The sequence below is a fragment of the Eumetopias jubatus genome, unplaced genomic scaffold (genome assembly GCF_037043125.1).
Source record: "Eumetopias jubatus isolate StellerSeaLion01/CBP00866 unplaced genomic scaffold, mEumJub1_p1.0 scaffold_1, whole genome shotgun sequence".
NCBI lineage: Eukaryota > Metazoa > Chordata > Mammalia > Carnivora > Otariidae > Eumetopias > Eumetopias jubatus.
This window is the reverse complement of record NW_028274807.1, coordinates 193552163-193578954: the sequence shown is the minus strand read 5'-3', so window position 1 is coordinate 193578954 and position 26792 is coordinate 193552163.

The following is a 26792-nucleotide window of genomic DNA, read 5'->3' as shown; positions in this document are numbered from 1 at the left end:
CCAAAAGGTAAAAATAGTCCAAATGTCTATCAACAAACGAATGAATAAACCAAAAGTGGTATTTACATACAATGGAATATTATTCAGCCATCAAACGGAATCTAGTACTGGCACATGCTGCAAAATGACAGAATCTTGAAAACATTATGCTAAGTGAAAGAAGGCAGACACAAAAAGACAAATGTTGTATTATTCCATTATGTGAAATATCCAGAATGGATAAATCCATGGAGCTAGAACACAGACTAGTTGTTGCTAGGAGCTGAGGGGAGATGACAAAGGGGAGAAATTCTTTAATGGTTAAAGGGTTTTATTATGGAGTGATAGAAGTGTTTTTTAACTATGTAGAAGTGGAGGTTGCACAACATTGTGAATATAATTAATACCATTGAATTGTTTACTTTAAACTGGTTAATTTTATATTATGTGAATTTCATCTCAATAAACTATTTTTTAAAGACAGCACCTAAAATATATTCTCCTTATAAATGTGCTATTTCAAAAAAAAAAACAAACCCACTTTATTAAACACTTATTTGAATACAAAAATTAATTCCAAATTAAATAATTCCTTCTGGAGAAAGGCCCAGAAAAAGAATATAGAGCTGTTTATAGCTTATTGTTAACTTGCAAATGCTGCTGAATCCTTGCCATGCTTTTTGCATAATGTGGTTCAGTCAAGTGTTGGGTAATGAGCAGTTCATTTGGAGCCATTTTTCCAAAATAGAGGATGCTATTCATGAAATGATTCTTAGAGTATTTATAGTTAAATGCCAATCTTTGTTTTTCAGTTTATGGGAAGACTCCTTTTTAAAAGCCCTAATTTGTGACTTGAGTAGCTAAAGGAGCCCTGGGATGTTTCTCATTGATAACTGATCCTTTTCCCTCCTCAGATCTAGTGTTTTTAGGCCAATGTCATGGTTTGCTAGGGCTACTGTAACTAAATACCACACACTGGGTGGCTTAAACAGCAGAAGTTAATTTTCTCACAGTGCTGGAGGCTAGAAATCCAAGATCAAGGTGTTGGCAGGTTTGGTTTCTCCTCAGGCCTCTCTCCTTGGCTTGCAGATGGCGTCTTCTGGCTGTGTCCTCACGTGGTCTTTTCTCTCTGTGCATGCGCATCGCTGGTATGTCTCTGTGTGTCCACATTTCCCCTTCTTGTAAGGACACTAGTCACATCGGAGTAGGGCCCAGCATGATAGCCTCATTTTAACTTATTCACCTCTTTAAAAGCCCCGTCTCCAAATATAGTCACATTCTGAAGTACCAGGGGTTCAGGCTTCAACATATGAATTTGGGGGGGAATGCAATTCAGCCCCTCAGAGGACATATCTAAATTGACCCAACAAATTACAAATGTTTCAAATAATAGTGCCATATTAAAGTAGACTCAATCTCCTGACTGACAAAGACAGGCAGTTTCATGATGTTTTTCTCATGTTGCTTCTGTAGCCAAGAGAAAAATATTATTCCCAGTAGCATAAAAATATTTTGCTCTCCAAGGATCGAAATTTTTCCTTTTCCTAAGGCAAGGAGTAGTTATCAATGAAGGAATCTTAATCAAGTTCTTGATCATTATAATATTCTTTCTAAGTACTTGGTGCTTTAATATTCCCACTGGGAGATATACAACTATTCTGAGCCTGATTCTCATTTGTAAAAAAGGAATGATGCCTGTCTTCCCTATTTCACTAGATAGTGCTAGATAGACATAGAAATAATATTTAACAACAGTAGTTTTCATCTATGAAATGCAACATTATTGCAAAGTGAAACTATTAATGATGTCATTCAGTGCAACAAATGGGAATGAAGAAATTTGTGACAAAAGTTCTCAATTAATTTTTATGCAGCCTTTACTTTTTTGGCTAAGATTTTTCAAGAATTATTGAATGAACTTAGAAGGAGTAGTGAAATGTATGTATATACCATTAAGCAAGCTGCTCTTTCCATTAACTAAGAAAAGAATCTGAAGGTGGGGATTTAGGAAGGGAAGAAACTCAGCCAGATTCTAATTTCGTCTCCCTTCTATGTATACTTTTTTTTTTTTGACATAAATTTGTTTGAACTCAATCAGCACTCCTTTTGTGAAGGAAGTTACGAAATGAAGGGGTTTTGAGAACTGGGCTAGTGTCTATGGCAACACAACATTCTAAGGAATGGCAATGCACATCAATCTCTCCTAACTGATAGCAAAAAAGAGGAGCAAGATGTACACCTGGGGAAAGGTGGCAATCAACTTCAATTTGTCTTGTGTAAATAAGGATTCTCTTCCTTTCAATGGAAGTTCAAAGCTTTTCATTTTTTTCTTTCCTGTCTATATAAATGCTCACCAAGGAAGCATTAGGCTTAGAGAAGATTCTCACAATTTGCAATTGCTTTATCTTTTCTCTCTTGTTAGTTACATGTTGTGAATACTATAGGAAGACTGAGTTGTTAACACTAATTATTTCAATCCTGATTTGTTATTCAGCTTTGCAAATGTCAGTTCCCATATGTTTCTGTTTCTACATCTAATTTTGAAGGTTATAGATAAGATAAAGATACATATATCAAAATTTTCAGTTAATAAACAATTCCAATCTTATACAGAGTCTCCAGAAAATAAAAGAAAATGAAGAATAAGACTCAGGTCATTTTATAGACTTAATATAACCTTGATATAAAAAAAAAAGGAATATTCAGGAAAAGAAAGTTCCAGGCCAATTATACTCACTTATACACCAAAACAAGAATCCTGAACAAAATATTGGTAGACTAAATTATATACTATCATCATGCCAAGTTCAATTTATCCAAGAAATGTAAGGTTGGTCTAACACTAGAATAATTTGCTAGTGTACTTAATGACATTTAGAGACTAAAGGGAAAAAAATCATAATCAACTTGGTAGGTTCAGAAAAAATATTTGATAAAATTTAACACACTCTTTCAGGATGAAAGTGAGCTTCTTTAATCTATAAAAGGATACCTACAAAATGTCGACAGCAAATGTCCTTCATAATGGCAAGATCTTGAGCATTCTTATTAAAACAAGAATAAGACAAGCCTACCCTTTATCATCACTTCTATTTAGCATTACATCAGAGCTCCTAACCAGATGAGTAAGAGATGAAAAAGAAGTAAAAGGTATTGAGATTAGATAGTAAAAAAAAATTGTGTTTATTTGAAAATGATATAATTGTTTACATAGAAAACCAAAAGAATCTATAAATTACTGAAATTAATAGTTATGACATGTAACTTGTAAGATTAATAAACAGATATGAGTAATAAACATTCAATATTGTTTTTAAAAGGATACTATTTACAGACACAAAAACAACTATAAAGATACCATTTGCAAAGCCCAAAACTGTGAGATACTTTTAAATTAATCTAGCAAGTATGTTTAAGATTTCTATGAAGAAAATTGTAAAATTTTTTGAAAGATATTAAAAGTAACTCAAATGAAGAGATATGTCCTGTTCCGGATAGGAGGCCTCTATATCATAAAGATTTCAGTTCTTCCTAAACTGACCTATAGATTCAGTGCAATTCCTACCAAGGAACTTGACAAGCTAATGTTAAAATATATATGGAAGGGAGACATATATATATATATATAGGAAAAGACCTCCCAAGATGAAAATCAAAGTGGAAAGACTTGCCATACTAGAAATCAAGATTTATTTTAAAGCTTTAGTAATTAAGGTATTAGGATAAGCAAATATACTGATGGGGGGAAAGAAAAAAACAAATAGGCCCAACACACACATGGAATCTTGATATACGAGAGAAGTGGCATTGTACAGCATTGGAGGAAGGATCGCAAACTCATCCCTCACACAAAAAATGAATTACTGGGGGATTAAAGACTTTAATGTGAGAAACACAACTTTTAGGGCAAGGAGAGATGAATAGGTGGAGCACAGAGGGTTTTTAAAGCAGTGAAAATGTTCTGTAGGTTATAATCATGGTTATATGTCATTATACATTTGTCTGAACCCACAGAATGTACAACACCAAGAGTGAACCCTAATGTCAACTGTGGATTTGGGGTGATTATAATGTTCAATGTAGCTTCTTTAATTATAACAGATTAAATGTTATAATTTATAACACTCTGGTGGGGAACAGTGACAGTAGAAGAGGCCACGTATGCATGAAGACAAGGTGTATGTGGGAAATCTCTGTACGTACCCCTCAATTTTGCTGTAAACCTGAAACTCTCTTTAAAAAAATTGTGTTTATTTATTTATTTTTAGGTAGGCTCCATGCTAGGCATGGAGCACAATGCAGGGCTCAAACTCACAACCTTGAGATCAAGACCTGAGCTAAGATCAAGAGTCAGACACTTAACTGACTGAGCTACCTAGATGCCTCCCAAAAACTGACTTTAAATTAAAAACTAGTTAATTTTAAAAATTAATTAATTATTTAATTAACTAGTTAATTAAAAACACACACACAATATGGGAAATTTCTGGGATAGGGAAAATTTCTTTAACAGACAATATAAGCAAATAATAAAGGAATATATTTACATATTTTACTACATTAAGACTAAGAATTTCTGTTTTTTTTTTTTTTAAAGATTTTATTTATTTATTTGAGAGAGAGAGAATGAGAGATAGAGAGCACGAGAGGGAAGAGGGTCAGAGGGAGAAGCACAGACTCCCTGCTGAGCAGGGAGCCCGATGTGGGGCTCGATCCTGGGACTCCAGGATCATGACCTGAGCCGAAGGCAGTCGCTTAACCAACTGAGCCACCCAGGCGCCCAAGAATTTCTGTTAACAAATACACCATAAAGAAAGTGAAAAGATAGTTCACAAACTGATTGCAGAAATGTGCAATACATGTAAGCCACAAAGGTTAGTATTCAGAATATATGTAAGAATATGTGAATGAGCAAAAGATAACCCAATATAAAGAGGAAAATACACAATCTAATACAGAAAGGAGCAAAATATAGCAATGTCCACAATAGCCAAACTATGGAAAGAGCCCAGATGTCCATCCACAGATGAATGGATAAAGAAGATGTGAGATACACACACACACACACACACACACACACACACACACACACACAATGGAATACTACTCAGCCATCAAAAAGAACAAAATCTTGCCATTTTCAATAATGTGGAAGCAAAATAAGTCAGTCGGAGAAAGATAATCACCATATGATCTCACTGATACGTGGAATTTAAGAAACAAGTAGATGAACACAGGGGAAAGGAAGGAAGAAAAAAATAAGATAAAAACAGAGAGGGAGGCACCCCATAAGAGACTCTTTAACTATAGGAAACAAACTGAGGGTTGCTAGAGGGAAGGTGGGTTGGGGGATGGAGGGGATGGAGTAATTGGGTGATGGGCATTAAGGAGGGCACTTGATGTAATGAGCACTGGGTGTTATATGCAGCTGATGAATCTCTAAATTCTACCCCTGAAAATAATAATACACTAAATAAAAAAAGTTTTTAAAAAAAGGAGGAAAATAGGGGCGCCTGGGTGGCTCAGTCATTAAACGTCTGCCTTTGGCTCAGGTCATGATCCCAGGGTCCTGGGATCGAGCCCCACATCAGGCTCCCTGCTCCGCGGGAAGCCTGCTTCTCCCTCTCCCACTCTCCCTGCTTGTGTTCCCTCTCTCGCTGTGTCTCTCTCTCTCAAATAAATAAAATCTTTAAAAAAAAAGGAGCAAAATATACACTAATTTTCACAGAATGATATATATACAAATAATAAAAATATAAAGAGATGAAAAACCTCACCACTAATCAGAAAAATGCCAACTAAAACCAATGAGAAACGATTATATATCTTTCAGGTTGGCAAAAATGAACATATCTGAAATACCAAAAGTTGATGAGGATTTGGAACAACAGAAGTATCTATGCAATGCTAGTAGGAGTATAATTGGAAAAATTAAAAAAAAAAAAACAATTTGGCCCCAGGGGTGCTTGGGTGGCACAGTCAGTTAAGTGACCTACTCTTGGTTTTGGCTCAGGTCGTGATCTCAGGGTCTTGGGATCAGCCCCACATCAGGCTCCCTGCTCAATGCATGGGGTCTGCTTGGGGTTTCTCTCTCCCTCTCCCTTTGCCCCTCCCCCCCATGTGCTCGTGCTCTCTCTCTCTCTCTCGAAAATAAAAAATCTTAAAAAATAAAAAAAAAACAGTTTGGCCCTCTCTGCTAAAGTTAGTCTATATGACCAAAAATAGGTATAAAATTATTTATAGCACCATTACTTATGAACAGAAAAACAGAAACTTTTAGACAAAAAATCATGTAAACCTTCTAACTGTTCATTAATAGGTAAATGGATTTTTTTTTATTGTGGCATGTTCAAGTAAGTAAGTTCTATACAGCAGTGGAAGAGTAAACTACTGCTCACATGTCAACACAGATAAATCATTGAAACGAGACCAAGTGAAAAAAGCAAGTCACAGGCTCCTGGCTGTCTTAGTAAAACATGCAACTCTTGATCTTGAGGTTGTGAGTTTGAGCCCCATGTTGAGGTTGTAAGCCCCACATTACTTAAAAATAAAATCCTTAGGGGAGCCTGGGTGGCTCAGTCATTAAGCATCTGCCTTTGGCTCAGGTCATGATCCCAGGGTCCTGGGATCAAGCCCCACACTGGGCTCCCTACTCCGCGGAAAGCCTGCTTCTCCCTCTCCCACTCCCCCGCTTGTGTTCCCTCTCTTGCTGTGTCTCTCTCTGTCAAATAAATAAGTAAAATCTTTAAAAATAATAATAACAAAAAATAAAAAATAAGTAAAATCTTTAAATGGAGCGCTTGGGTGGCTCAGTTGGTTAAGTGTCCTATTTTTTTTTTTTAAGATTTCATTTATTTATTTGACAGAGAGAGGGAAAGCGAGAAGGGGAACACAAGCAGGGGGAGTGGGTGAGGGAGAAGCGGGCCTCCCGCAGAGCAGGGAACCCGATGCGGGGCTCAATCCCAGGACCCTCGGATCATGACCTGAGGCGAAGGCGGACGCTTAACGACCGAGCCACCCAGGCGCCCCAAGTGTCCTATTTTTAATTTTGGCTCGGGTCATGATCTCAGGGTCGTGAGATTGAGCCCTGCATAGGGCTCCATGCTGAGTGTGGAGCCTGCTTAGGATTTTCTCTCTCCCTCTTCCTCTGCTCTTCTGCATGTACTCAACAAAAAGTTCCTTTGGGTTTGAGCCCAAAATGTGTTGTCTTCCCCTGAATATTCTGCATTGTCAACCTATCATTCCTTTTTTTTTTTTTAAGATTTTATTTATTTATTTGACAGAGAGGGACACAGCCAGGGGGAGTGAGAAAGGGAGAGGCAGGCTTCCCGCGGAGCCGGGAACCCGATGCGGGACTTGATCCCAGGACCCTGGGATCATGACCTGAGCCGAAGGCAGACGCTTAACGACTGAGCCACCCAGACGCCCCTACCTATCATTCCTTTTAAAATTATTTGGACTGCCTTACAACATAATAGTAAATTAGTAAATAGTAAATGTCCTAGATAAACATTTGTGCCTTGTCAATGCTTTTAAATCTATAAGCAGAGAACATTTGGGGTTCCAGTTATGGTTTTCCTATTTCCATAGTTGATTCATTTTAGGCAGTACTTCTGAAAAGAAAATGGGGAATAATAGTAAGATCCTCAAGTTCAAAGTCATGCCGTTGTGGATTATGTAGCTAAATCCACAAAAGATGGAGGGTAAAATTCCTGAACATGTTAACTGTGAAAGTTCCATATTAGTTCATCTTCAAAAAATGAGTGCTTTACCATAATTACCTAACAAATTTTAAAATTTACATGTGTTTCTCTTTTGAAACATCCATAACCTGGAAAAATATAATTATGTGTACATGACTACATGACAAAATGTTTACTCTTGAATCAGCAAGCCAATCAATCCCAAAAAACCAATCTCAGAAATAAAGGCATCAAATTCTTGTACTCAGAAAATAAAAATTTATCAAGAAAAGAGAAATAAGAACATTTCTTATGATAAAATGAAACTACTTTTGTTTGTTGTTGCAATAACATTAAACCTAAATAGGCTCATGCAAACTTGAAGAGAGATCAGGGCTTTACTACTCCAAGAAAGGACAGTAAATGAGGTGACAATTACAGAGGGCTCTCATTGACAATGGACACATTATTCAAGAAGATGTGACTAAAGCATCAAGATGGATAGAATTGGATTATATTTCTCCCCTTTGCAATTCTTGAGGATGTAGTATTTTGCATACTGGTACAAGAAGGTAAGAAATATTTAAAAAAGTAATTATAATTTATAATGCATTCAGCATTTACACATTGTATGTACCAAGGACTCCATTTATTGAGCACCTACTCTGTGCCATAAAGTACAAGTTGAATCACATTATATAAAATTTCTCCCGCATTTTTCTCTGGCTTAATTGAATTTAACCAGGTCAAAAGCTTCTCTGCAGAGACAAAAAAATAGATCAGTAGTTGCCTGGGGGTGAAGGAGGGAGTATGGGTTGAATGCCATTTGTTTTGGATTTTTAAGATTGATTGGCTTACCTAATCAACAACAAATATTAACATAGAATTACAGTTGAACCTGGAACAATGGTTCAACTGTAATTGGTTTGAACTGCAAACTGCGTTGGTCCACTTATACGTGGATTTTTTTTGACAAATATGGTTTAGTACTACAAGTGTATTTTCTCTTCCTTGTGATTTTTTTTAGAGACTTTTTTTAAAAGATTTTTATTTATTTATTTGAGAGAGAGAATGAGATAGAGAGAGCATGAGAGGGGGGAGGGTCAGAGGGAGAAGCAGACTTCCTGCTGAGCAGGGAGCTCGACGCGGGACTGGATTCCGGGACTCCAGGATCATGACCTGAGCCGAAGGCAGTCGCTTAACCAACTGAGCCACCCAGGCGCCCTAGAGACTTTTTTTAAAGATTTTATTTATTTATCTGACAGACATAGATAGCAAAAGAGGGAACACAAGCAGGGGGGTAGTGGGAGAGGGAGAAGCAGGTTTCCCACTGAGCAGGGAACCCGATGTGGGGCTCGATCCCAGGACCCCAGAATCATGACTTGAGCCGAAAGCAGACGCTTAATGACTGAGCCACCCAGGCGCCCCAAGACCTGGCCTTTACGGCTCATCTGCTTGTGCTTACTAACCTTTGTCTTACACATTTCCCTAAACTCTTTTTTTCTGGCTTACCTCTAAACTCAAAACCCCAAAGCACCCCCCAGGTGATGACAACCACCCTGACAAGGTCCAGGCCCAGACCACCCACACCTTTTGAGCTAAATCTGAGTTGTCCCTGGGCGCCTGGGTGGCTCAGTTGGTTGGGCGACTGCCTTCGGCTCAGGTCATGATCCTGGAGTCCCGGGATCGAGTCCCGCATCGGGCTCCCTGCTCAGCGGTGAGTCTGCTTCTCCCTCTGACCCTCCCCTCTCTCATGCTCTATCTCATTCTCTCTCTCAAATAAATAAATAAAATCTTTAAAAAAAATAAATAAATAAATCTGAGTTGTCCCTGCACAGGTGGACCATGGAGTGACCTTTACCTCATTATAATACTAACATCTCCTCCCAAGGAGGAGCCTTAGCCTCATTTACATAACATACAATGTATGTATAAGCATGTCTCCTTAAGGCACATATGTGACCCTATGCCCATCTCTACAGAGGATGACAAGACTTCCCTATCTAAATATTCATCCTAACCCTAAACAAAAGGAGCCCATTCATCCTCTGTGAGGGAGTCAAAGCTTTGGAAGCCATTCCCTGTGATCTCCTGATTTGCTACAAATAAAAGTTTTCTTTGTGGGACAACTCAACCTCGTGCAGTTTCTTTTTTTTTTTAAGATTTTATTTATTTATTTGACAGAGAGAGACACAGCGAGAGAGGGAACACAAGCAGAGGGAGTGGGGGAGGGAGAAGCAGGCTTTTCACGGAGTAGGAAGCCCCATGTGGGGCTCGATCCCAGGACCCTGGGATCATGACCTGAGCTGAAGGCAGACGCTTAATGACTGAGCCACCCAGGCGCCCCTCGACCTTGTGCAGTTTCTGACTCACCAAGGAGCAAACTCATTTTGGTCAGGTTACATTTGTGCACGAAAAATGCTTCCAAAGAACAACTGCAAAATTTGATCTGGGTTTTCATGACTATTTTATCTTATAGTTAATAATGTATTGCTAGAATTTTTAAAGCTCAAGTAACAATTATGTCCATGATCAACATTTAATTCTATTTAGTAGACAAGTTTTAAGGTGTCATATTTAATTGATGATTACACACACAGCTATGAAAACATCTATCTTGGCTCTTGCAGTTTATGCAAATTTTATGTAATTATTCTCCAGAGAGAATAGTCCACTTACAGTAGAATTTTTTTTTTTTAAGATTTTTATTTATCCATTTGACAGAGAGAAAGATAGCGAGAGCAGGAACACAAGCCTGGGGAGTGCGAGAGGGAGAAGCAGGCTTCCTGTGGAACAGGGAGCCCGATGCGGGGCTCTATCCCAGGACCCCGGGATCATGACCTGAGCCGAAGGCAGATGTCCAATGACTGAGCCACCAAGGAGCCCCTTAAAGTAAAATTCTTAAACTTGCTTTAAGTTGCTTTTTCTTTATTGAATTATATAACATGATCCTTATTATCATACTATAGAAAGCTACATCTTTTTTTGTTTTGTTTTGTTTTTAAAGATTTCATTTATTTGTTTGACAGAGAGAGAGAGACAGCGAGAGAGGGAACACAAGCAGGGGGAGTGGGAGAGGGAGAAGCAGGCCTCCCGCAGAGCACAGAGCCCGATGCGGGGCTGGATCCCAGGACCCCAGGACCATGACCCGAGCGGAAGGCAGGAGCCCAACAACTGAGCCACCCAGGCGCCCTGAAAGCTACATCTTGATAAAATTTGACTTAACTTTTACTGCAAAATTTATGTTCAACCTTTAGATATGGATCAACTGAAATACACAAAAAATGCAATCATTTGTGTCCTCAGAAAAGTAGGTGACCTCATTAAAGCCACACTTAAAATTTTGTTATTAATTGAAGTATACTGATATCACAAATAGGAACAGAAGGAGTCATCTATAAACCTGTACTTATGTCAAACTTGTCAGATGCTAAAAGCAAAGAAGTCCCATTTTCAGGGTGTGCTGCCATTAGGGTATATCACAGGTTCCCTCCAGCCACAGACCCTTTGCACACACTGTTTGCATGTCTGTCAGGCTCTTCATTCATCCCTCATACCTGAGTTCTGGCATCTCTTCCTGTAGGAAGTCTATCCTCAGCCCCCAATTAGATCAGACTCTCCTCTCTCCAAGAGGTATTCATTTCCTTCAGAGTGTTTCCTTGGTTTGCAATTGCATAATCATTAAGTTAAATGTTGAATTAATGCTGATCTCCCACAGTTCTACCCACCAAGGGAGCAGAGTCCTGCTCAATAAAGAGCACGCTCTTTATTGACTGTATCTCTTTCTACTAACAAGTGCCTGGCACAGAGCAAACACATAAAGTATTATTCCTTGAAGTAGGAAAGAAAGAAAAGAAAAACAGCACACTAGATTATTTTCCTGGAGCCATCCTTCTTAAGGTCCAGCTGACCTCACCAAAGAGGGAATGGGGGTGATTCGAGTCACACATTCAGAAAGCAATGTAATTGTGACCATGTGCCTGGAGGCAAGCCAATCAGACCTGTTCTCTCCCAGGAATTTAAATCTTGAGGGGATTCTACAGGACAAACGCTTGGAGGTGAAGCCTCATCTGAAGGGCCTGAGGTCCCGCAAAGAGAAGGTATCAGTTTTTGTTCCAGTGGGCCCTAGAGAAGCCTTTGGGCCTTTGCTCTCTGAGACATGGTTCTCCAACTTTCATTTAAATCCTGTGAGCTGCTCCAGAATTTTTCATTTTTGCTCAAATTCGCCGGAGTTCCTTTCTTTTACTCACAAAGAACCCCAACTGTTACATTTTCCTACCTCTTTATCCTAATCAGACGTAGACTTCTATATTGCAGTACTTCTCAACGCTAGAGGCTGATGCTTTAAGTTTCAAAATTGTAGCTAAAAGAGTATGCTTCATTTAACCTATACAAATGCTCAAACACAATGATGCTTGGGCCTGTTATTTTAAACTGGCCCAGACCACCCCCCCTTTCCGGCCGTCCCTCTAGTGCATTTCTAACACACCTTCTGCAAGACCGCCTCCTCCATTTTCCATGTCCAAGCTGTAATGTGTGGGGTTTTTGGGGGTTTTTTTGTTTTTGTTTTTGTTTTTTTTACATCCAAGTAACCTTTCTCAAAATTCAAGCAGCTTTTTAAGCTACACATCCCTATAACATAAAACTTCAGCTCCGTGAACTCCCTCATTTCTCTGGAGCTTACCTACCTCTACCCCACCCTTCCTCCTTCCCTCCTCTCTCAGAATGAGAGACTCCTTCCTCATCAAGGCAATTTGCCACCCGTGCCCACCTGTTTGTCTCTTATGGTGCCATCCTCTTGGCAGTCGCAGCTAGCATTCATTGAGCTAGGGACAGTTCCAAATACTTTGCCTGTGTTACCTCCTTAAACCCTGACAACAGCCTTAGGAGACAGGGAGTACTATTGCAGATCCAGGAAATGAGGCTCGGAGAAGTTAATTAACTCTCGAGGAGTTCAGTATACAACATTTGGCCCATACAATTCAACACCTAAACATACGTGTGTTCTGAAACACTATGTTTTTCGGCCTCAGTATTTTTCAAATTTCTCAATATTGTGCAAATCCATGGCCCCTCCCAAAATAAAAGTTTTACTGGATCCTGCATCTTCCAATGGCCTTCTTCTCTTCACTTTCTAGTCACTGAATCTACTGTAGTCTAGCTTCTGCCCTTTTTTTTAAAAAGTTATTTTTTAATTTATTTTACAGAGAGAGAAGTGAGCAGCTGTGTGCATGTGTGCGCGCGCGCGTGCACGCGCGCGCGCGCACACACACACACAGGCATAAGACAGGGAGGAAGGGAGTAGAGGGAGAGACTCTCAAGCAGACTCTTCACTGAGCATGGGGCTGGATGCGAGGCTCAATTCCACAACCCTGAGATCATGACCTGAGGTAAAATCAAGAGTAAGATGCCTAACTGACTGAGCCACCCAGACATCCGTAGCTTCTGCCCTTTTGATCCCACTAAATCTGCTACAATTTTCATCACAAAAAGGCTCTGCCACACAGAGAATATCTCATGAGTATTGAATTCATCCATCCGCTTGCCAAATTATTTTGAGCACCTATTCGGTTCCAGAAACTGCAGAATATGCACTGGGTGAACAAAACAGATAGGGTCCCTTCCATCACATAAGTGAGATTATCAGTGACCTCCTACCTGCCAGGTCCTACTTACCAGAGACCACTTTGGCCCCTTCTCGGTTTTTTTCTTATTTGATCTCTGTAGTGCTGGTCATGCCAACTATTTCTTCCTTGAAATTTGGGGCTTTGGCTTCCACGAAGCCTCTTATATCTGCTCTCCCACTCCTTCTAGGACCATACCTTCTCAACTGCTTTGATACGTTCCTCTTTTTTCTATCAATCCATTAAATGATGGAGTTCCTCAGAGTTCTATCAGGGAGCACCTCAAAGCCAGTAAGCCTCAAAGTCAGTTTTCCCCACTCCCATTCACATCTTTCCTTCCTTATTCCTTGTTCTTGCTAATGGCATCATTTGACACCCAATCTCCTTCTCCTTTCTGCCCCTACACTCTCATACAATTGTCAGAAAATTCTGATAGTATTTTTCATCTTTAGAAGTTCAATTTGAGGTGTCCCTGGCTAGCTCAGTTGGTACGGCATGTGACTCTTGATCTCGGGGTTATGAATTCTCTTCACCCAGCTTCACGCTGGGTGAAGTGAATACTTAAAATTAAAATTCATTTTTATTTTTATTCATTTGCTTATTTATGTATTTTCTTAAGATTTTATTTTTAAGTAATCTCTACACCCAGTATAGGGCTTGAACTCACAATCCTGAGATCAAGAGTCACCTGCCCTACCAACTGAGCCAGCCACGTGCCCCAAAAATAAAATTTAAAAAAAAAAGAAGTTCTATTTGAATTTTTTTATATCTTCTGTATCTGTACTTAGCTTTTTAAATATGTGCAATATAGTTATAACAATTGTTTTCATGTCTTTTCTCTATTAATTCTAATATCTGTGTGGGGTTCCTAGTCAGTTTCAATTGATTGATTCTTCTGCTTCTTATGGACCATGTTTTCCTACTTCTTTGTATGTGTGGTAATCTTTGATTGGATTCTAGAGATTATAAATGTTACCTTGTTGAGTACTGAATGTTTTTGTTTTTTGTTTTTTGTTTTTAAAGATTTTATTTATTTATTTGAGAGAGAGAGAATGAGAGATAGAGAGCACGAGAGGGGAGAGGGTCAGAGGGAGAAGCAGACTCCCTGCTGAGCAGGGAGCCCGATGCGGGACTCGATCCCGGGACTCCAGGATCATGACCTGAGCCGAAGGCAGTCGCTTAACCAACTGAGCCACCCAGGCGCCCAGTACTGAATGTTTTTGTAATCCTATAAATCTTCTTGAGCTTTGTTCCAGGAAGCAGTTAAGTAACTTGGGAACGGTTTGATCCTTTCTAGTTTTTATGATTTGTCAGCCAGGTCCAGAGCTGTGTTCAGTCTAAGAATAATTATTCCTCAATACTGGGGAAAAAAAGAAAAGAAGAAAAACCTTCCTGATTAATCTACCCAAAGCCATGAATTGTTGGTTTTTCCAGTCTGGCTTGTGGGAAATTGTTACTGCTCCTGGCCCTGCATGGGTGTCAGGTACTGTTCTTTCTAATCCAGGTTCTTTACCTGGCCTCATACACATGCTGGTCAGTACTCTGCTGAAGGGGATGTCTGCAAATCTACAGGCTCTCCCTCTCTGTTAGCTCTCTCGTCTCTGGTGCTCTGTTCAATGAACTCAGCTGTCCTGGTCTCCCAGACTCTTAGCTCTCTCTCTTTGAGAGAGACCCCAGACCCCACCTGTTCTCCCCTCCCTTCACTGCAGTCTAGAAACTCTCTCAAGGCACTAAGTTGGGACGATCAAGCCTAGCATTCATCCCATTTGTTTCCTATTTCACAAGGATCTCTGTCCTTTGTTGCCTGATGTCCAATGTTTTGAAAACCATATATATATTCATTGTTTCAGGAAGGAGGGTAAATCCAGGCCTGTTACTCCATACGGATCAGAAGAGGAAATCTTGTAATGAAATCTTGCCTCAAACTTCTGTAATCTGTTCTCACTTCACTAGAATCTTATTTTTTCCTGAAATATCAGTCTCTTATTATTCCCCTGCTTAAAGGTCTTTAATAGCACTCTCATTATTTTTTTAAATATTTTATTTTTATTTTTTTGAGAGAGACAGAGATAGCGAGAGAGAGCACAAGTGGGAAGGAGGGGGAGAAGCAGACTCCCCGCTGAGCAGGGAGCCCAATGCGGGGCTCCATCCCAGGACCCTGGGATCATGACCTGAGCCGAAGGCAGATGCTTAACCAACTGAGCCACCCAGGCGCCCCGGCACTCTCATTATTTATAGAATAAAACTTGAGCTGCTTAGTGTGGTCTATTTCATGCCTCCATGATGAGACTCCTTTATCCCTTGCCATTCCCCCATGTGTACTGTTGGCTCTAGCCATTTCAAGACATTTATTGTTGTCTTCTCCATCCTACCAACCAGCACTTACCAGCACCAACTTCCCTGTCTTTGAACACATTGTTTCTTCTACCTGGAATATTCTTTTTCCTCTTCCACATGGTGAGCTCTTCTTTAACCTAGAAGATCTTTTTAATTATCTGTAAACTTTCCCCAGACTTTCCCACCCCTACCAGGTAGAATAACCCCCTTGCCTTTTTGCACCACTGTGAACAAAATCTTGTGTATGACCCTTTTACTGTATTTATCACACTATATTACATTGTATGTATTTGCTTATATGTCTCTTCCCAGTAATATCTAATACATTCCATGAGGGGAAAGAATGCATTTCCTTCATCTTTTTTATTTAAGATTTTATTTATTTATTTTAGAGAGAGAGAGAGAGTGCACACATGAGCCAGGCAGGGGGGGAGGAAAAGGGAGAGGGAGAGAGAGAATCTCAAGTAGACTCTGTGCCGAGTGCAGAGCCCCATGCAGGGCTCAATCTCATGACTGTGAGTTCATGACTTGAGCCGAAATCAAGGGTTGGACACTTAACCAACTGAGCTACCCAGGCACCCCCACTTCCTTCATATTTATATGCCTAGTGTTAAATCCATCCAACCAATAAACATTTCCTGGGCTCTTCACCATGTGTTGGGCACTGTTCTACATCCTGGAGGTACAGCATTGAACAAGACAGAGTCTTTGCCCTTATGGAGTTTACATGGGGCTGAAAAAGGCAGCTAATAAACATATGAAAGTAGAGCATATTTAGAGAAAAGAGAAGAGAGCCCAGTTAGTAGCCTGTTCCAGCCAGACAGAGAACAGAGATATTAGCTTGGAATAGGGTGAGAGAAGGGAGGAGAAAGGGGAGAGAATTGGATCCACTTGAGACACATTTCTGAGATAAAGTTAGTAGGGTTTGTAGATGGATTTCTTGTGGGCGGGAAGGGAAGGGGAGAAACTAAGAATAACTTTTATATGATAGGTACCTAGTAAATTTGTGTATGAATAAGCTCCTCAATAACTGAAAACTAGTTTTAAAAAGATGAACCTGTAGGGGCGCCTGGGTGGCTCAGTCGGTTAAGTGTCTGACTCTTGATTTCAGCTCAGGTCATGATCTCAGGGTTGTGGGATTGAGCCCCACGTCAGGCTTCACACTCAGTAGGGAGTCTGCTTGAGATTCTCTTCCTCTCCCTCTCCCTCTGCGCCTCCCCTGCTCATGCACATGCTCTTTCTCTCTCACTCAGATAAATAAATAAATCTTAAAAAAAAAAGATGAACCTATAAAATTGATTCAGGATCCAACTGGCCAATTTCACTGCAAACACTTGCCTTGTACTGACTAGTTACCATAGAATAGAAACATTGAGCAAAATGGGTGAAGGTGGTCAAAAGGTACAAACTTCTAGGTATAAGATAAATAAGTCTTGGGATGGAATATGCAGCATGATGACTATAGGTAATAATACTGTATTGTATATGTGGAAATTGCTAAGAGAGTAAATCTTAAAAGTTCTCAACACAAGAAAAAATATAAATATGTATGATGGTGGGTGTTAACTAGACTTATTGTGGTGATCATTTTGCAATATATACACCTTAAAAAGTAACTATGTTGTACACCTGAATCTAATATAGTGGTATACATCAATTATATCTCAATAATAATTAAAAAAGAATATTAGCATTGAGGTTAGACTCCAGAGTTAGACTTAATTTGGCTTTACACTTGCTTACTGTCTGAACTTACTCAAGTTATATAACTTTTTGAGGCTTCATTTTTTATTAACCGTATTATGGAGATAATATTAGTATCTATAGTTGAAGGGTTTTTTAAAAGAATAAATTGAGAAAAAGAAGAATAAATTGATATAAATGCTTTTAAAGTCCTTAGTACTATACCTAATATAGCAGGTATCCAATAAAAGGAAGCTTATTTCAAGATAGTGCTAGTGAAACAACCAATTAGTTATTTTGTTGTTCTGGGTTCAAGAAGAATATCATGATTAAAATTTTCGTTCCTATCCAGTGATTCTCTGTAGAAATAAAGTTAAGTAATTTTTGCTGTGATGTGTTTTGTGTGCCGTTAAAATTAATGAAGCTTTCAAAAATACATACAAAATAAAATACAAAATTAAACTATTACAATAATCTCTCCAACAGAATGAAAATTCTACAGCGATTTAATACTTTCAAGTACCTTTCTAAAGTGGCCCATTTCCAAATATTTCTAACATCGGGAGAAGAGCCTGTCAGTTCATCTTCTAGCTGAAGCAAAGAGTTCTCAGTTCTCCTGAGCCTTTCTTGGGGAAAGGTGGGTGGTCCCTAAAGAGAAGAAATCTGCATCCCCAGCAGGGAAGCAGTAAACAGGCCTGTTGCTAAGTTCTTTAGAAATTAGGAGTGAATGAGATGAAAACTGGTGAGCAAAATGAGAGACAAGTGGGGTTTCAGAATAGTAAAGACAATGAGAAGGAGAGAAAAAAAATCAGGGCTTAATGAAGGGCAGCACGTTAGAGAGAGACACATCACTCTAAAGGCTAGGAAGGAAAGACATCAGGTGATGGGTATTTTTACATATTCTGTAGAATGGAAGAGAGAGAGAATATATACAAGAGGATAATGGTAGGAGCGAAGCCTGGCAATCCTCAAGAGCTATCATCTGTGGTAATACTGTGAACATATTATCACAGTAACCCAAAAGGCTAACATCTACTATTATCTCCATTTTACAGGGAAAGAAACTGAGACTCAGAGCGGTCAATTAACCTCCTCCACTTGACGCAGGTGAAACAGAGATTTGAATCTGGTTCTGTTTAACCAGAGCCTATTTTTTTCCCCCGCATCTTCCCATTCGGCCCTTGAAGTTCTTGCTAATGGGAGGGAAGCTGCAGATTCAATAGAATCTGGGAAGCCAAGGTGGGGAGGGGGCGGGGGGGGAATGCGAGGAAAAAGTTCTGGCAAAATCTCTTATCTGCAGTTCTTAAATAAAAATCGATTTAATTTAACTTTCTTTGCGTTTGATTTTTTTTTAAAGTCTTGCAAAAAAGTGTAATCTTATATCATGGTAATGAAACATGAAGATTCTTAAGTAATTTTCTGTAAGAGGGTTTATTTTCCAAACTTAAACTTGAAGTACCAACCAGTTCAGACAATCACTCAAATCTTGTGAGAAGGAGAGTTGCTCAGTGTCTCTTTGGAGGTGATGATTCCTATTTCTGCATAAGACTTAGCTTTTACTTTATTAATGAAGTCTTTTTAATGAGTTTAACGTAATTAGAAAATGCATCTCTAAATCCCCAGGGAGTCATGACTTTCTACGGTTTTATATTTTCTATGTTAAATATTTAAGACTGTAAATTTTCAGTTTAAGTCAGTTTCGTTGTGAATATGTCCGTGTTATTATTGCATAGGAAACTGGACCTACACTGCCATCTGCTGTGTCAAGATTAGGTGAAAAATCACCCACATAAGCTAGACTTGAGGAATGCAAAATACACATATGGAAAGCCTGTATCACTGTGCTTTATGGAAAATAAGTACAAGGGGAAATAAATTCTTACAGTTATATATTTCAAACTGTACTGAAAGTGTGGGGAGGAATTGTATGTGTGTTTTGAATATGACATGAAAAACATAATAGAGAATAATATAACAAAACTTATGTCCCCACCATCTATATGTAAAAAATGAATATTACCAGAGTGCCTGGGTGGCTCAGTGGGTTGAACAACTGATCTTGGTTTCGGCTCAGGTCAAGATCTCAAGTTCATAAGATCAAGCCCCATGTGGGGCTCCTCACTCAGTGCAGAGTCTGCTTGAGAGTCTTTCCTTCTGCCCCACCCCCTCCACGGGCTCTTTCTTCTCAAATAAATAAATAAATAAAATCTTAAAAGAAGAAAGGAAGGAAAAATGACTACTACCAATGCCTGTTTGTCTCCCTGGTCCCATTGTCCACGACTCCTACACCCATGCCAAAGAAATCACTCTCCAATGTCACGTTTATCCCACTGGAAAGATTTTAATAAGCAAATGTGTACATTTAATAGGTAAATATGTTCACCTTCTACTTTTGTGTGCTTTATCTAGGTTTATACCAGTGAAGTCGCCATGGTAGCAACTCTTCAGCCTGGGAAGCTAGTGGAGAGGGCTCTACTCCAATACACCTGTTCCCAGCAGTGTTTTCCCCCAATTTAAGATGCACAGCTGCCCAGCGAACTTCTCCCTTGTTGTCACTAAGTCTCACACCAGTCCTGGCGCCTCCCCTTCTTTGGTATATCTAAGATGCCATATAAATGATCAACCTCTGTTGTCCCATTACAGTTCATGGGAAAGACATGCATTCTAGGTCAGGGGAGAGCTAAAGAAAAGACACAGAAAGAAGAGAGAATAAAAAGTGTATGTGGGGAAGAATAAAGAGATTGTCACAGCTGGAGGACAAGGAGGAAGAGGAAACTCAGAGGACATGTCGTACCAGCGGCATGCTGACTGCCAGGGGCCGGGGAAGCCACGGTGTCATTCACAGAAGGAAGGGAAACGTGGACACGGAGTCACGTCGGGGAAAGGGTGCAAGAATGGGCATGGCTTCCACTGCGTTTGTATATTCTCAAAGAGCCTGAAAACTGCGGCAGCCAGCAACTGGGGACTTTGTTGCTGAGGAGAGAAGGAGAGCCTGGCAATTTCAGAGCCACCCTTACAGAGGTGAGAGCGTAAAGGTGAGTGAGGGGCGAGCAGTCAGAGGAAGGGTCGAGGAGAAGAGCAGGGGCCATGTGGGCTAGGAAATGAAACTGGAGGCATCAGTCCTGAGATGCCACAGTACACCACTCTGCAAATGGTAAAAATACCCCCATCCCAAATCCTCCCAGCCCCTGACCCCTGTTACTGGCTATAACCAGAGCCTTTTTCTTTTGGTTCTATCTTAGAGGTGTCCTTTTGTTCTAATGCACCTGAATAGAGGTGATCCCGGGAAGAAAGATATGGAGCCTGAGACATTGCACCGTCTACAACCCTTTCCCCACCTCCTTCAACACTTTTATGGAAGAACAGACTGGTTTCGATGACTATCAGGCCAACCAGAAGGAAAAGAGGAGCCACGACCAGAGAGGAGCCTGCAGAGGCTAGGTTACAGGGAGGAGAAAGCCATCTTTTTAGATGCTATCGCTAAAGAGGGACCTTCGGCCTATCCGTGGCAGGTCACATCTTTCTGAATCAGGTGGGTGTTTGTGTTTTTATGTTTGCATGCATGTGGTGAAATGTGTGTGTAGGAGGGTGGGGGATGAAGAAAGTTAGGGAACCCCAAGCCATTCATAGATCTAAAGCAAATTCTACAATTTGTCTATCACAACAGTGATCCGATCTCAGATCTGGAGGCTCAAATCTTTTTGGGTGCTATACTAGAAAGGAGGTGTGCTTTACAGAACAAACATATGTGTTAGGTTTTATTACAGCTTTAACAAATTAGCATACACTTAGTGGCTTAAAACAACACAGACTTATTATCTTATAGCTCTGTGTGAACTGTAAGGTCAGAAGTCTGACATAGGTCAAACTGGGCTAAAATCAAAGTGTTGGCAGGCCTGCATTCCTTCTGGAGATTTTAGGGGAGAATCCATTTCCTTGCTTTTTCCAGCTTCTAGGGGCTGCCTACATTTCTTGGCTCATGGTGTCCTTCCTCCCTCCTCAAAGCCAGCAGCATAACATCTCTTTGGCCCTATTTCTTTCTCTGACCACAGAGAGGCCACATCTCTTTCTCTGACCCTCTTCTGCCTTCCTTTTCCATGTTTAAGGATCCTTGTGATTACTTTGGATCCACTCAGATTATCTAGGATAATCTCCCTATTTTAAGGTGAGCTGAGTAGCAATGTGAATTCTATCTACAACCTTCTTTCCCCTGTGTCACGTAAGGTTGCTTATTGACAGGATCTGGGGACATTCTAGGAATGTCAGGGACATTTTGGGGGTGAGAGGTGGGGGAAGCATCATTCTGCCTACCACATGTGCTTTCATGTATATGACCTGTCACAAATACAATTAGTTGATGGCACAATTCATTTTTCACAAAGGTCTCACCTTTTACTTCTGTGTGCTTTATTAAGATTGACCAGTGAAGAAGTCTCCATGCTAGCAACTTCGTCTTGGGGAGTTAGTGGAGAAATCTCTATTCTTATACCCTTGTTACAAAAGAGATTTTTCCTCAAATTTAAGACTCAGAGCTGCCTAGCTAACCTCTCTTTCGTTGCTGCTTCATCTTATACCTATCCTTGTGTACCCCTTTCTTTGGTTTGTCTAAAAAAATATGTAAATTATGAGCCTCTGTTGTCCCTTTACAATTCATATGTAGCACTTTTCCATCCTATATGATTCCTTTTCTGCAGGCAGTCATGGGTTTATAGCCATTTTAATGTATCTTCTTTCTGACAAATATTTGTTTAGAACTTGCCATGTATAAGGCTTTGGGGGGAAATGAAGACAGGCAGCATGGCCAGATGCTCACGTAGAATATGCTCTAGTGGAACACGGGTATGATCACACAGGATAACAAATGTTATTTGGGGAGTAGAGGGTGCACCCTGGAGATGTGAGAAGAGAAGGCTGTGAGAAGAGCTTCAGGGGAGGATGCGACATCTCAGCAAAGACCTGCAGGACTAGCTACTCAGCAAAGTTACTTAGGGAAGTGCCATGAGGAAAAGTGCTCCAGCCAGAAGAAACAGCTCGAGGAGGGCAGGGATTTTGTCTGTTTGGGTTACTGCTTTATCCTTTGCACAAAACAATTCTTGGGACGCAATAGGCACCCAATTAAATCTGCGGGGCAAAGGATCGTGTAAAGGTGGGAGACAGGAGAAGTGGCTACATTCGAAGAAGTGGAAGATCAGTAGGGAGGCTTGGGGTTTGTGGGGCAGTGGTGAGAGGCAAAATCAGGAAGATCAAGATGGGGCTGGTAAGCACGCTAAATCCTTCGGACTTTAAGGCAAGGGCAACAGAGTTTTTAAATTATCGTGAGATTTTAAGCAGCAGAGTGACTTAAGCAGACTCCCATTTTAGAAATCATTCTGGCCACAAAATAGGGACTGGTTAGGAGGCTGTTGGAACAGTCCTGGGGAGAGAGGTAGTGGCTCTAAATAGGATGGAACAGTGGGCATGGAGAGAGATGAGGATAATTTAGAATCATCCACTTAGGAACTGAAAGGAACCTTAGACAGCTCATCTAATCTTTTATATGAAGAATCTGAGGTCAGAGGGGGTTAATTGACTTATTCCTATAGTGGTTTTCTTTCTCTTTTTCCTCTGCTCTTATGGTATTTCTTACGACATTTCTCAGAATTATGCAATTAAGATCTTCATCCCTTCACACCTGAACAATTTACTTAATTTAATTTTGCTTTTGTCTAATATATTGGTCCTTTGCTCCATATCATCCGCTCCCGGAGACAGTGAAGACGGCCAATTAACTGGCTCTGTAGAATGGTGCTAAACAATGAATCACAAACCCTACTTGACAGCAATGGTGTATAAGGAGGAAAAGTGAATTCTGCAAATGGAGAATGCAGGAAGGTCTTCCCAGTTGTGTATTTCTGAAAGGCTTTTGAACAATTTCAAGCAAAACTGCAGAAATCAGCCTAGGATGCAACTTTCCAAGGTAGGGTTTTAATTATTGTGTATCATATAAAAGTGGGTCTGCTGATGTCCTCTAGGAAGAAAACCACAGAAGTCGACAACAGGGTCCTTAGTCACTGATGGTGCAAAGGGGTTCTAGGTAGTCCTGATAGTGACAGGCGTCACAGTTATACTGTTCTAAAGCCACTGCTTTTCACCATCAATCCAAATGCCCCTGCACCAACTGTTGATGCTTGACATACACGATATAATCACGTTCTAATATAAATTAAGACCGAGGAGTGCACTGCCACACCCTGCCAGTCAGAAATGTCTAAGTATGCCTGAATCACTGGTAGGGTGGAACCGTGGGAGTGAATTTTTTTAAAAGTTTTATTTACTTATTTGAGAGAGAGAGAGAGAGAGGTATTCGTGAAAGCCTTGGTAGGTATCAAAAATATGTCAGTTATCAATTTATTGGCTCAGCTTCAAATTCATCCTTTACATCTCTATGAAAATGGATCTGGACCCTTTAAATATTTTTCCATTGTAGCTGACAGCATGTTAAGCTTTCTTAGTACAGGGGGCTGGAGAGACACTGCAGAAGGAGAGTCCTGTCCTTGCTTCTAGTGTGTTCACTTGGCAGGCTCCTTGGCATCCACCATCTTAGCAGAAGAGGCTTCCCCCACTTTCCAGCTTCTGCAGCACTGGCAGCTTCTCCAACATTAGGCTTGTGCAGCATGAGCAGTACCTCCAGGGTCCAGCCACCAGCACAAAAGACATCCTCAGCACTTAACTCCTATAGAGCATAGCGGCCAGAAACACCCAGCCATCAGCTGCTTCCCCCAGCAACCCCCTCAGGCCATTCTGTAGTGGCATGCCCCTGGTGAGATACCTCCTCCAACAGATTCCCCTGGGAACCTAGAGAATGGATTTCTGGCAAGATCCTCCAGTAAGTTCTGGATCTCAGTCCTGTGGGGTAAAGGGGCTTTTCCTCGGGGGCTCTATCTACACTGCTCCTTGTATCTGTTATTCTTGTATTTTTTAGGGTTCTCTTTATTTCTTTTTCTTTTTTTTTTTAAGATTTCATTTATTTATTTTGAGAGAGAGAGAGAGATCATGAGCAGAGGGGAAGGGCAGAGGGAGAAGCAGTCTCCCCACTGAGCAGGGAGCCTGATGTGGGACTCGATCCCAGGACCCTGAGATCATGACCTGAGCCGAAGGCAGATGTTTAACTGACTGAGCCACCCAGACACCCATGGGTTCTCTTTATTTCTTACTAGGCAATCTCTCATTATGCCAGATCCCTATTAACTATTATTATAGTTAATAATTCTTTATATTAAATTTTCCCTATTCAAATTACCACATGGTTTCTCTCTTTCTTGATTGGACCATGCTGATACAAATTCCTAGAAGCAAAATAAAAACAAAACACCTTTTTAACTTGAAGATACCTTACTGAGCACTTGATAAAAGCAGCAGTTTCCATGACAAAAAGTGTTTACTGATACAGAAATAAAATATAGGGGCACCTGGGTGGCACAGTCGATCAAACATCTGACTGTAGATTTCGGTTCAGGTCGTGATCTCATGGGTTGTGAAATTGTGAAATTGAGCCCCATGTTAGGGTCTGTGCTCAGTGGGGAGTCTGCTTGAGATTCTCTCTTTCCCTCTCCCTCTGCCCTTCTACCCCCTCTCAAATAAGTAAATAAATCCTTAAAAAAAAGAAAAAATAAAATACAGTATACGAAGAAATGGAAATGATTTACCCATTTGGGATTTAGATGACTGAGCAAAGTAAGAGCATGGAGATTTTTTTCTGATGCTTTTCTACAGATATAAACAGTTCAAATAATCATAACCATATTTGTTTACTTTTGGATAAGCAAGATGTATACCTTTTATTATGTTAGGAGGGTCTCTGCAGTGCCCTTAAATTTGGCTTAATTGAAAGTTAAATTCAGGAGAATCAGACAAACAAATGACTTATAAGCATTCCTTTCTTTGGTAAAACCTACTGTCATCTTTGAAAAACTACATTTTCAAAACCTGATGTCATCTTTAAGGAAACATTTCTTAATTGTTTAACTAGAAAACTAGAATTGAAGGAGACTAGTTCTATAAAAGAGAGAAGAACAGTGCAGCAGTTAAGATCATGGGCAAGTTATAGCCCATCTCGGTTGTGCAGAAGAGTGGTATGCAAGAGGGTATAAAACCATGCAAAATATGACTTGTTGAAAAATACAGAACATGTACAATAAAGATCACCTCTCACTGTTAGGTGAAGGGGTGTTAGGGGACAAGATATCCACACAGTACCAAACTATCAGCCACCCAGATTATTTACTAATTTCAAAAGGGAAAATGGACATTTTCAATTGAAAGATGGGGCAGCCAGCACCTAAAGTCTTCAAACGTGGCCACAGTAACAGGACAATCTAATGTGCTGCACTATGAACCACAGATTATCACCTTAAAGTATTCCTATTAAAAATGTCTAACTTGCCCATTACAAGATAGAGGATAGAAGAAAGAGTTAAACAGCATCCTGAGGAAATAATCAGACAAAGCCTGATTGTGAGCCATTCCTCAGGTGGGGCGACTGGTCTACATTAAAAGGGAGTAGAGAGCAACGACATCAGCAAAATGATGGAGCTGGCAGCTCCAAGCGCTAGGTACCTCTCTAGAAACAAACAAACAAACAAACAAAACCAGCAGAAACTGTGAGCACCAGGGAATCTACTAGGGTGGCTATAATTAAAAACAAACAACAATGGAAAATAAGTGTTGGTGAAGATGTGGAGAAATTGGAATACATTGCTGGTAAAAATGTAAAATGGGGCAACTGCTGTGGAAAAGTTTGCCAATGTCTCAAAAAGCTAAAGATAGAAATACCATATGACCAAGTAATTCCATATCTAGGTAGAAACTCAAAAGAATTAAAAACAGAGTGTGATGGTGAATTTTCTGTGTCAACTTGACAGGGCCACAGGGTGCCCAGATGTTTGCTTAAACATTATTTCTGGGTGTATTTGCCAGGGTGTGTCTGGATGAGATTAGCATTTGCATTGGTAGACTAAATAAAGCACATGGGCCTCCCTAGTGTGGCTGGGCATCAACCAATCTGTTGAGGGCCTAGGTGGAACAAAAAGGGAAAACAATGGAGAATTGGATCTCTGCTCCATTCCTTGAGACATCAGTCTTCTGCCCTCTGACTTGGATTTACACCATGGCCTCTCCTAGTTCTCAGGCTTTTGGACTCAGATTGGAACTATATCAGTGGCTTCCCCAGGTCTCCAGCTTGCAGACCATGGAACTTATTAGCTTCCATAATTGAGTGGGCCACTTCCTTATAATTCTCTTTCTTCTATCTGTGTACACACATACACACACATACACACATACTGACTAAACATAGGGATTCAAACAGATACCTGTAACCAATGTTCATTATTCACAATAGCCAAAACTTGGAAACAACCCAAGTGTCATCAACAGAAGGATGGGTAAACAAACTGTGGCATGTACATACAATGGAATGTTATTTGGCCATAAAAGGGAATGAAGGACC